Source organism: Furipterus horrens, unplaced genomic scaffold (genome assembly GCF_987537825.1).
Source record: "Furipterus horrens unplaced genomic scaffold, mFurHor1.1.pri manual_scaffold_12, whole genome shotgun sequence".
Classification (NCBI taxonomy): domain Eukaryota; kingdom Metazoa; phylum Chordata; class Mammalia; order Chiroptera; family Furipteridae; genus Furipterus; species Furipterus horrens.
Genome location: NW_028327182.1, coordinates 61,209,726 through 61,222,807, shown reverse-complemented (window position 1 = coordinate 61,222,807; position 13,082 = coordinate 61,209,726). Strand labels below are relative to the sequence as shown.

General features: G+C 35.0%; 1 non-coding gene across 1 annotated transcript; it reads right to left on the bottom strand.

Annotated features, from left to right (window-relative positions):
- Positions 1-1,191: 1,191 nt before the first annotated feature.
- LOC149996276 (U6 spliceosomal RNA) lies at positions 1,192-1,293 on the bottom strand. Its single transcript, XR_016507591.1, has one exon. It is a non-coding gene; the product is annotated as a U6 spliceosomal RNA (small nuclear RNA).
- Between the last annotated feature and the right edge of the window lie 11,789 nt (positions 1,294-13,082).

The window sequence follows — 13,082 nt, the reverse complement described above, 5'->3', positions numbered from 1 at the left end:
TCTAAGAAAATTCAATGTTATTAACATAACAAAGGATTGAAATCTCTGTAGTCATATTTTGTTTCTAAGTTTTCTGACCATATAAGCTACATTGGCTAATATCAAAATGGTTAATATAAACTCAACAATTGAACAGAACTACTTCATGCTCATACTTTATTTCTGTTAATGCTGCCCATTTATTCTCTCATTTCAATACACTAAGAAATTTATACTTACCCACATGGGCTGATTTAATAAAGATCAATTTCTTAATAAAATGCCACTAGGATAAAACAGTCATTTGGGAAATAATGACTCTTATCTACGTTCTCTTTTATAGTCATCTTTTAATAATATTCTCATTATTTGAGACTTTAGGGAAAGAGGCAACACATTTAATTTGTAGGATTTATGATTCACATTACTTCCATTTCAGAGACAGAGAGCCATTTTTTATATATCAAGTCATTTTGCTTTGTCCTAACTTAAAATATATAGATAGATGATAGGCCAATAGAGAGAGAGAGAGAGGTAGATTGAAGAGCTCTCCCACACCTATTCCAAGAAACAAACTTCATAACAAGTATCAATTATGACTGAGTCCATAAAGAAATAATGACAAATACCATTCAATTTAGCAAATGTTTAATGCAGAATATAGCAAACTATTGTATTTGCATTGCAATAATAAATTTTACATGATCCCTAACTTACACACATTTAATATGTTTATAATGATAGTAATTTATTGTTTTGTATCTACAATCTTTAAAAAGTTATATAACTACAATTAATATAAATGAAGAAACTGACCATAATAAAAATAAGATGGTTTGCCTCAGTTTTTATGGGAATGGGTACTAAATGAATGATTTGGAATTTGAACTGTAGTTTATTGGACCTATAAATATATATATTTACTACATTAAGCCAAGCTAATGCATAAAATAAATTGAAAATTACACAAATCACTTTATTATTGAGCAAGATATAATGTGACCATTTTCATTTGAGATATAAACGTTCCACAGAAATTCAGAATGGTACCATTTATATCAGAGAAACATTTAGAAGAAAATACTAACTCTACTGCAAACTTTAAGGTCAAGATAAGGAATATGAGACATATGAACATTTAGACAAAATAAAATCCAAGTGGATAGAGTAATGGAAGAAATGTGATACTGCTGACTATTTATTTGTTTGTTTCTTTATGTGGAACACTTTATGATTTTGTGTGTCATGCTTGCACAGGGACCATGCTAATCTCTGTATCATTTCAGTTTTAGTATATGTGTAAGTAACATTCATTATTTTTGACCAATATCTTACCATCTCATTACTTTGGAGTACAGTATAGACTGTTATGTTAGATTATGTATATATATATATGTGTGTGTGTGTGTGTGTGCGCGCGCGCGTGTGTGTAAATGAATTGGCACTATTAAAATGAGTTTTTCATTAAGTTATTTTTCTTTGAGTGAGGGGGTCTTAAGATTATCATTTAAGATAGGAAAAGGAGTGAATCATAGAGTCAATCTTACAATTCGAGAGTAAAAATCTTGAGGAAAGAAAATTAAGAAGGTGATTGTAATAGCTCAGGCAATACATATAATGGGCCTGAACCAAACATGTTCAGTTGTAGGAAGTAAAAGGAAAGGATAGGTTTAGGTTCAAGAAAATTAATAGGTATAGTGTTGAGCATTAGCTAGACTTATGGTGATAATAATAAAATCTGCAATGCAAACTTAGGGATTATTTTTGCATTAGGGAATTTAGTTAATAGTTATTCTTCTACTACATCTCATGCTACTCAGAATATTACTTGTCCTTCAAATTAATTTTGAAAAATAATTGATTCAATTATATAATTATTATAAACAGAGTCCTTCATGTAAAAACACCATAAATAAAGTAATAAAGTGGAAAAACAAGAAATATTGTCAGTTAAAAATTTGGATATCAAGTCTACATAAATGATTCGGAAAATTTACCCTAATAAAGACATGATTATTTTATGTAGAAAAGTAGATGAGGTAAGAATATGAGGTCTTTCCAGAACAAGTCCAACTGTTGCTAATATAATGAAAACTGTCTGCAAGACATCAGTGTAACCTGGCAATCAAGGGGCATGGACTGGAATGCCCATGCGTGAACAATGACAACTTCACTGTACTAGTCAGTAGCAGCGATAGACATCATTGAGTGAGCATGTGTACTGTGTGGTCATCACATTCAAAATGCCTGAGCAAGTAGAGCAATGAATCTGCATTAAATTTTGTCTTAGGCTTAAACAGTCCTCCATGGAAACTATTCGGATGATTCAAAAGGTTGTAGGGGCAACTGGTGATTGGCAGCTTTATGACAACAATGTGCCCACTCATGCATCATGTCTCATGCAGAGTTTCATGGCAAAACATCAAATCACCTAAATGATTCAGTCTCCCTACAGCCAATATTTGGCACCCTAAGACTTCAGGCTTTTCCTAAAATTAAAATTGCCTTGGAAATGAATGACATTTCAGACCACCAATGAGATTAAGAAAAATACAATGTGACAGCTGATAGTGATTGGGAGAACTGTGAGATTCCAAGGTGCTTACTTTGAAGGAACTGAGGCATCATTGTCCTACATACAATGTTTCTTGTATTTCATATCTTCTTCAATAAATGCCTATTTTTCATATTACATGGCTGGGTAATTTCAGGACAGGCCTCATCTATGTCTATTTTGAGAGTTAATGGAGATAACAAAGATACAAAATATAGCATAATACCTTATAGAAAAAATTGTTCAACAACTATTGAATTTCTTTCTACCTTTTAGTGAAGATCACATTTTTATTTAGACTGGGGGTTCCACACATTTCCTGTAAAAGCTCAGTGTCCCTGATAGTTAGCTCAGGTTATTGTAATAAAATAGGCCAAGGGCTTGTAATAAACAGAAATGTATTTCTTACAGTTCTGGAAGTTGGAAGTTTGAGATCAGAGTACCAACAAGGTTGGGTTTCCATGAGGAACCTCTTTTAGATTTCAGGTTGCTCCTTCTCATTGTATCCTCACATGGTAGAATGAATAACAAACAGCTCTCTGGGGTGCTTTTTATAAGGGCACTAATCACATTCCCACATTCATGATGGTTCTACCTTAAGGACCTAAAACTTCCTAAAGGTCTCATCTCTTAACACCATCAAGTTAGATGTTAAAAATTTAATATATGAATTTTGAGGGACACAAACATTCAGTCCATTGCTGTCAGACAGTAAATATTTTAGGCTACCTGGAATATATTCTTCTGCTTTAGCACAAAAGCAACAATGCATAATACATAAACAAATATGTCTGCATTCCAATAAACCTTTATCTTAAACAGGAAACATGCTGTATTTGACCTATAGATAGAATTTTACCAACTCCAGACCTATAGTTAAATCTCATAGACAAGTAAAGCTATGTGTAATTCATTCATAGGTAATGGAAAGATGATGTATGTGTCCAGTAATAGCATCTTATAATTTAGGAAAACTACTTTATCATCAAATTTTTGCTCTATATTAAATATTAATAATTAACTTGATGTCATAGAACTTAAACTCTAGATACAAAGACTTAAGATAATTAAATATTTTTACATGTACTGTGGCTCCTCAGAATAAAGCAATTGTGTTGACCTGGGAGAGTCGAGAGGATTCTCCAAGAAATTGAAACCTGACTTACACTGTAAAGAAAGAGTAAGAAGAGGAAAATAAGGAGATGTCAGACATTAGAAGCAGTATGTCAAAAATGAGGAAGACATTTAATATACTGATTTTGAGAGGACAATGGGAATATAAACATGAATGCACAAAGAGTATGTGGGTTTGTTGGAGATAAAGTTGAAAATGTATGTTGAGTATAGATTATGAGTAAGTTTTTGGACAATAGGATTTTTTATTCATTCCTGAGATTCAATAGGGATGAAGCAGAAATTGCAGTGGTCACCTTTGTTGATAAAATATTTCTGATTTTCCCTCAGGGAAGAGGATAATGCTGCAAGTCCCCACCATCTTGAACTTAGATGTGGCCACACGACTTTCTTTGACTAAAGAATAAAATCAGAAATGGCATGTGTCACTTCCAGGTAGGACCTTTAAGAACTGAGGTGTAAACCCCATGATCTCTTTCTACTCCCAGGGCAATCATGGAATCACAGAAGGGAGATGGAGTCTCCCCTGGCCTGGATCCTTTAGTGAGGATGATGGAAGACAGGACACCTCACTCATCCTGTTACAGTTGTCTAATGGGAGAAAGAAATGAACCTTTATTTATTTTTTTCAGGCAACTGGTGTATTTTAAGCTTGTGCTGTTCTCTTTTTCTCTCATAGCCTTCCCTCTTCTGACCAACATAAATGTCATTAAACAATGAAGTAAACTAACTAAACAATCATTTAGGCCCCTATAACTTGTGATTTAGAATATAGGCATTAAAAATTACATAACATAGTTCATTAATATTTTCAAATCATTTTATAATAAAAAATGAAAGGATAGTAAAATGTCATACTATTGGAAGTCTGAAACTCCCAAATCTAGGTAGCTCATCAAATATGCTGAATTTATCCTAAGTGTGTTAATAACCATGGTGTTGCGTGTGACTACAAACTTACATAAAGAAAGAATGTATTAGGAAGTAATTTAATGTATACTGAACTAAAGATGAAAAATATTATTTAACCATGTTTTTCTTTCTTTGTTCAGTTTAGAAAAATTCTTACATTTCAGAGTGATATAACAAAACTAAAACTGTTATTTTTGAAAATATATATGATTTTATAATAAAAGAGATGTCTTTTGTTTTGATCAACACGTTTGGTACAAACAACATAGTCAATTTCTCCTTTTCTGTGCCAGAGAAATCTTCAAGGAAGGTCCATATTTGGCCATGTGTGTAATAGCTTAAAGAGAGATGCCAAGCAATAGCCAACATATAAAGAGCGACTGTTTTAATTTTTCTCCCATATTATAAAAAGTAATAGTGCACCAGACATATTAAAAACTGTAAATCTAGTTCCCTAGTGTTTATGTTTTTAAAGGTTCAGTCGTCGTCGTCGTTGGCAGCCGTCCGTCTCAAGAGACGATGGTGTAGCTTCTTAAGAGTCTATCTGCACCGCCGAGAATGGCTGTGCAGTCCGACTCGGGAGTGACACGGTATCTGTCTCCTCCCGTGTTGAATCGACATCTTGTGATGACGCTGGAGTGTCCTCTCCAGTGAAGCTGAAGCTACAGAGCCTGGGCAGGGTGATATGGAGGGTCTGCTGTTGCCCATGCAGCAGAACCCCCCTCTCTTCGCAGCTGAAGGGTCCAAGGGAAAGACGGAGTCAATACAGCTTGGCTTCGGTGCGCCGCAGGAGTTGCCGGTGTTGACTACAACGTCAAACCGCCTTAGGGACTCCGGCTCCGGATTTTCTGTCGGGGTTTACTCCCTTAGCCTTTCCCCTGAAGAGGTATGCCGCAAGGCAGCGGAGGTTTTTTGGAGTCAGAGTTTTCCTTCTCTGATGTGCCCTGACTGGAAGATCGAACCAGCGACACTTAGCTCGCAGGCCGACGCTCAATCCACTGAGCCAAACCAGCCAGGGTTTAAAGGTTCAGTAACTAAGAAGAAAAATTCTAGATCAACAAATTGTTATATTTATATTGATTGGCATGGGCAGATGTAATTCCATTCTTTCTTTTTACCAATGGTACCAAAGGTCACACCTCAGAGAAAAATGGAAATCTCTGTGCTTCAAACTGACACATTCCATTTGGTTCCCGAAAATAATTTACCTAGGCAGTTATGAGTATGACACAGTTAATTTAGCAAACATAATAGTTTATTCAACAATATTAGCCTCGTATGAAAATATCTCCACCTGTTTTCTAAAGTAAATAAGATGTAGGTATAATTAATATTTTAGGCAGTGTTTGACTCTATGAAATGACAAAAAATAAAATAAAATAAAACTATATGTGCACAAAATACATATATTAAAGATAAAATGAGCAAAGAATAAGAAAAGGTTTTTCATGTTTTTCAGCATACATTGTTTTATATTATGCAGAAATAGACCTTGATATTCAAAGGCCAATTGGACATTATTCTTAGCTTAAGGAATATATGTGTAGAATTAGCATAGAAAAATAAAAAATTTAACTTCTTTGAAATATAAGTTGTATGTAAAGATGTTAATACAGTTAAAGTAGTTTGAAATAAATGGGTTTTCTATTTTCTTTTTCAGAAAAATGTAAAGCCACTGAGTCTTTGAAAAAGAGAATATCGGATAAGTTTAGTGTTTTCAAATTAATAAATGTTTAGTGAATTGATATATAAATCAACATATATAGTGGGAAAAAGTAAATCAATAATAATAAATCACACGATAATTAATAAGTAATAACAAGAATAAACTCCATTTTGTGTACTTGCAACTTTAAACCTGCTTTTGTCCACCCAAGTGTGTTGAGTTAATGAACTAATAAACTAATGCAGAAAATAATAATTTATATAAATGCATAGTCCCTACTCATAGAAAAAATGATTTATTAGTAATATACAAAGAAAATTAGAAAGTATACTATAACTAATAAATATTATTTTAAAAGTATTATTATTGGAGAGAGTAAAGGGCTTGAATTAGGATAGTAGTATTATTTATGTTTGTACCAAGGATTACAGCAGTTAGGACAATGGGAGGAGACAGTATCTAAAACCTACCTTGCAATATATGTCACTAAGGTAAGGTGGGAGCAAAAAGAAATAAATCAGTTATAAAGCCTGGTTGCAAAAAAGAATAGTATCTAAAAAGCAGCAATCTCAGACACAACTTGGGGCACCATTGGTACTGAGTGGTACACTACCATTGAAAAACCATACCATTAAAATCAGAAGATAGTTGAGTGGTAGTCCTTACAAGATATTGTCCAACTACAGCAAGACTTTTGCTGGACAATGGGGGATATAAAAGAAGTAGATTGTATATCTGGGAAAGTTGAATAAAAAAGTGCCCAAGACATAAGCTATGGTTTAGAGTGGGATCCCAAATCCTGAAGGGGAATGCTGTTCATGTTTGGCAATCTGGGAAGATAATAGAGATATATTAGCTAAATTTGAAATCAAATTCAGAGGACTGAGCCATGTCCAAGAGGCAAAGAGTGTCCTGAATTTTGTAGCCTTGTGGACTCTTGAGATGTGTCTGCTTGCTGGCAAATATATATATATATATATATATCGTCGTCGTCGTCGTCGTCGGCAGCCGTCCGTCTCGAGAGACGATGGTGTAGCTTCTTAAGAGTCTATCTGCACCGCCGAGAATGGCTGTGCAGTCCGACTCGGGAGTGACACGGTATCTGTCTCCTCCCGTGTTGAATCGACATCTTGCGATGACGCTGGAGTGTCCTCTCCAGTGGAGGTGAAGCTACAGAGCCTGGGCAGGGTGATATGGAGGGTCTGCTGTTGCCCATGCAGCAGACCCCCCCTCTCTTCGCAGCTGAAGGGTCCAAGGGAAAGACGGAGTCAATACAGCTTGGCTTCAGGTGCGCCGCAGGAGTTGCCGGTGTTGACTACAACGTCAAACCGCCTTAGGGACTCCGGCTCCAGATTTTCTGTCGGGGTTTACTCCCTTAGCCTTTCCCCTGAAGAGGTATGCCGCAAGGCAGCGGAGGTTTTTTGGAATCAGAGTTTTCCTTCTCTGATGTGCCCTGACTGGAAGATCGAACCAGCGACACTTAGCTCGCAGGCCGACGCTCAATCCACTGAGCCAAACCAGGCAGGGTTATATATATATATATATCGTCGTCGGCAGCCGTCCGTCTCGAGAGACGATGGTGTAGCTTCTTAAGAGTCTATCTGCACCGCCGAGAATGGCTGTGCAGTCCGACTCGGGAGTGACATGGTATCTGTCTCCTCCCGTGTTGAATCGACATCTTGCGATGACGCTGAAGCTACAGAGCCTGGGCAGGGTAATATGGAGGGTCTGCTGTTGCCCATGCAGCAGAACCCCCCTCTCTTCGCAGCTGAAGGGTCCAAGGGAAAGACGGAGTCGATACAGCTTGGGTTCAGGTGCGCCGCAGGAGTTGCCGGTGTTGACTACAACGTCAAACCGCCTTAGGGACTCCGGCTCCGGATTTTCTGTCGGGGTTTACTCCCTTAGCCTTTCCCCTGAAGAGGTATGCCGCAAGGCAGCGGAGGTTTTTTGGAGTCAGAGTTTTCCTTCTCTGATGTACCCTGACTGGAAGATCGAACCAGCGACACTTAGCTCGCAGGCCGACGCTCAATCCACTGAGCTAAACCAGCCAGGGCTTATATATATATATATGTTTGTGCAAAAACATGCAGAAATATAGGCTGGCTTTTAACTCCAGCATATGTCTAAATCATGGGCTTCATGACTTATATTCAAGCCCTGCCAGATTGTAAGCCTGAAGTTATCAAAATATTTCTTAAATTAGTCTAAATTGCTTTAAGAACTAGAAGTAAGTGATGAACATGTGTGAAAGAATGAAGTAAAAAAATGTGGAAGCTGACAACAAAAGCAGTGTGAATATTAGCCAGAGGATAAATGCACAACTAACTTGGAGGACATGTACTTGGAATGGATAATATGAATGCATTTGTGCAATGAAGACATGAGACTGGCTGCCCAAAATCTTAAGCTTAGTAATGGAAAGCATAACAAGAGATAAACAGTCAGCAGGAGAAAATGATTTGGCAGTGAAAAGTAATAAGTTAAATAATAGATAAGATGAATTGAAGTATGTTTTGGTTTCAAATGCAGCAATGTAACTGTCAAGGCATGAGTAAAGATACAGCTTTGTTAAATGTAAGAAATCACAAAGAAAGAGAGCAAATATAGGAAAAAGATGTTTCAAAAATAAACTTTTAGAGTAACATCATTTAGAAATTTTAAAGAGTAAGAAGAGCAAACAATGGCAACAAAAGCCACATTTTAATAAAAGCACAAGGAAAAATTGATGATAAATTATAGAAAAGGAAAATTTCAATCATTGCTGAGTGATCAGAACAGATAAATTGAGGGAGTATATGAGGATAAAAACTGAGAAAAATTATTTTTTTATATTTGCAAAGCTATTATTAACATAAAAATATATATTTCTTTTTTAGATCAATAGAGATCAGATTTTAAAAGTTTATCAAATAGTTCCAAGAGGTAAATATATATATAGTATATGTTGTACTTATTATAAGATTGGGTATGACAAGGGAAAGGTTAGAAGCACAGGCCATCTAAAAAATGTGAATCTGATACACAATATCGGAACATGTTGGTGGGCAGGAAGGGAGACAACACCGGCAGAGATGAGGAACAAATAGAGGAGATTACATTTAGGAGGTTGGATGGCTGAGATTGAACTAAGAAGGATACTTACATTAAGAATTAGTCTTAGATAGGAACAGATACATACCTATCAGAGCAGAAGAAAAAGAAGAGCTGAACAGGCAGGCATTCATAGGTGAGAAAAAAGAAATGTAAGAAGTTTCCTCTAGAAGCATCTACCTTCTTATTTAAATAGGGAGCAAGGAAAAATTCTTCTTAGGAGTTGAGAATCAAAATTTGGGAAATTGAGGTTAAATAATTGTTCTTTGGAGAAGAAACTTTGGGGAATTTGATGGGAAGTAATGCATGTTAAAGGATTTGCAGAATAGCACTGATAAATTTATTATACTTTCCATTCTTAAGAACTTTTGCTATTCTGTGTATCTCCTTTTATATGAAATTTTTGTTTTCAAATTGCTTTATAATTTGGCTAAAGAAACATATGCACACATGCTTTAAAATAATTTAATAGCACAGATAAATTTAACAAAAAACATGGTCCCAATTTACGCTTCTCAACTCCCAGTTCCAATTTTCAAAAGCAAATATTTTAACTAATTTTGAAAAGGTCAACCAATTTTTCCTTAACTACTTTTTGTTCATATATGTGAATTTACAACACTATACTTCTCTTACCTCTCCTCTTTCTAACTTAGTTATATCAGAATTCTTAGTTCACCTGCTGCTTAATCATACTTAATCTTCTAGTTATTGTTTCTATTAGAGATTTAAAATATTCCAAAATGCTCACTTTAAAAGATAAGGACTCTGATTCTCCCTTATACTTCTCTTCCTTTTCTTCTGTCCAATCTCTGTAAAATGTACATGTATTTTTATATTGACAAGACTTCTAACATTTACTTTATGTTCTCCAACCTTAATTGTCTGTGATGTGTCCATTGTTGATTACAAAAGAAAAAAATTTTTTCAAGAAATTAAATTATGTAAATATTGGTCACTGTAAATCCAAGTGTTACCATTGGATTGATAATACTTTTATTTATACCGTGGGATATTATGATTACAATTCTTTTAGTGTTACTTATGCTATGCCATTCACAAGATAAGATTAGATGGTCAAGATAAACTGAGTCTCATAATGACATTCAATGAGTTGCTCGAAATGAAGCTATATTTTAGTTTGCTTTAAATTTCTACCCTAACATTTTTAAAGTTATTTAATTTTTCTTGGAGTTCATTGTTGCTAATTTATTTATTTAACATTAATATGTTTAATTAAATATTTTATTGTTTTATTTTGAATGTCTCATGTGAATTTTAGATTTACACTATAAAGTTTTCCTTCTACAATTACTTGTCCTGGAGATTGCAGTTCTTCTACTCTAAGCTGGACTGTGAGATTTTGTTCCAGGATTTACCTTCAATAATCTCCTGAGTCATCAACTTTCTCTTGCTGGTTTTATCCCCTTACTTTGCTAGAATATTACCTTAGATGATTTTTTAAGAAAGGGTTAATAGGACACAAATTTTATATCTCTTTGAGTGTCTTATAAGACTCTATTCTCTCACTCTTGATCAATAATTTGAATAACATAGACTTTTTGATAGAAATCGTTTCTTCATTGATTGGAGGGCATTATCATTACATATATTTCTTTTTTGTCACATCTAATGAAATTCTACTTAAATCAGAGAAAATAGAGATTATGAAAAACACATGCAATAAATAGTTTTATTTAACTCAGGTAAAGGCTATGACTTATTTTTGTATTTAGCTGAAATATTCCGGTTGATGCTTCTTTTTTTGCTCTTTCCTGAATGCAGTTAACTTCATCTCAATAATTGGGTAATGGCATGTTTTTTGTTTGTTTTATATCATTTTGTGTTGGAAATTGATACAGTATTAACAGTCTTGCATCATTGGTTTTGTATATATTAATCACAAGTCACTCCTTGGCATAATGTGAATTTTGGTTAAAAAATATGTGCATACAAAAAATCTATATGAATTTAAATTATATTTTGTGATCAATGAATATGTTTTGTATTTCTAGTTTATTTGATTCAACTTGGGGAAGATTGAAACTCTAGAAAAAAACTTTATATCAGATATTAGTTAAACTCAATTTAATGAGTTTTGAAATAACTTACTCAAAAATATACCCTGGAGTAACTAGTATGTATAAGAATTTGGTTTAATATATGTTCTATATTATGCAGTTTATATATTTGCTCTGTATATTAAAAAACAGAAGAAAGAAATAACAGCTACATTTTTATATTAATCTAGTCAGTTTTTAAATTTTGCTCTATGATACAACTTTAGGCAGAAGTAAATATTCATATTAACTAGTTTCTGACTTAGATATTGATAATAGTATTGCTGATATAACTTAGAACATTTCTAAATGGGATTTAAAAAAAGTTTTCTCTGCCAGGCTTAAGATAAATTATGGATGCACCTATTTCAATATGAAGTGGGCTATCAGACTCAAGATATTTGACAAGACACCAAAGGGAAGCCACAAAGAGCAAAGGCTCAGGGATTTGTTTTTTGGGTTTTTTTTTAAGTATATTTCATTGATTATATTGTTACAATAGTTCCAATTTTTCCCCTTTGCTACCCTCCACCCAGCACCCCCACTCCCCCAGCAATCCCCTCTCCAAATCCATGCCCATGGTTTGTACATACAAGCTCTCCCGCTTCACCCTTTCATATATTCTTTTTTAAAATAAATAAATGATTACTTAATTATTTTAATAATAAAAAATAACAATCCTTCCCTCTCAGATATTAAGACCCTTTATAATCTTATAAAGAACAATGGGCGAAGGTCTCAAGCTCCTCTAGCTGCTTCAAGCTGGGCATGATCATTGTCCTACTTGCCCTTGGGTCCAGATATCCCTAATAAGAGTGGGGGTGTGGAGGGGAGGGTGGCCTTCCCACATTGGGAAGGAACGTGCAGACTCCAGGTCAGTTGGCTGTTCCCGGACAATGGCATGCTTGGTTTAACAGGCTGGCATCCTTGTTGTATTCTGGGGGCAACAGATTTGGCAAAAGGGTTAAAAGACATCATTCACTCCATAACCACTAGATGACAAAAGACAGGTATTAATTTTTCAATGTCCCACATTAGAGAAAAAAAGGGCTTCTTTGGAGGAAAGTGTCCCAGGCACATGTCACCTGTCCAAAACCCTTTTGCCCATTACACTTAGTTTGGGCTGAGGGAAATATTTTAGGTTTCCCCCCTTTCGGACCTCTGGGCCCTTTCTGTCCAAGCCATTAGGATAGAAAAGAGAAACCAGTTTTAAAGTGAAGCCCACAGACTACCCCATTCTTCACCAACCCAGACACTTAGTTCAGACAAACCATTGAGTCTCAGGAGGCAGCGCTGCAGACAGGATTAAGTGAGGAGGGATTTGTTTTTAAATGTAATTTATTTTTGGCATCCTGCCATCTTTGAAAATCTTTCCCCAGGCAATAAACATTAGAACTTTCATTATCATTGCACCCGTCTTCAGCTTCTTTGGGAATCAGATAGCTTTTCTCATTGAAGCCTGGGGCAGCCTTTATGGCTTCCTCAAGGAAAAATGACCCTGGCTTCCAATAAAAGTTATGAAGTTAACCTGGTACTTGGAGTTCTTTCCCCTAGAGACAGTAATTCTTACATTACATTGATATTTTTTTTTATTTATCCATCTTCCTCATTAAAATTATTTTCATTAAAGCCTTTAAAATTATAGCACATTCTGTCCCATGTTTTCTGAGTGACATTCTGGGCATTT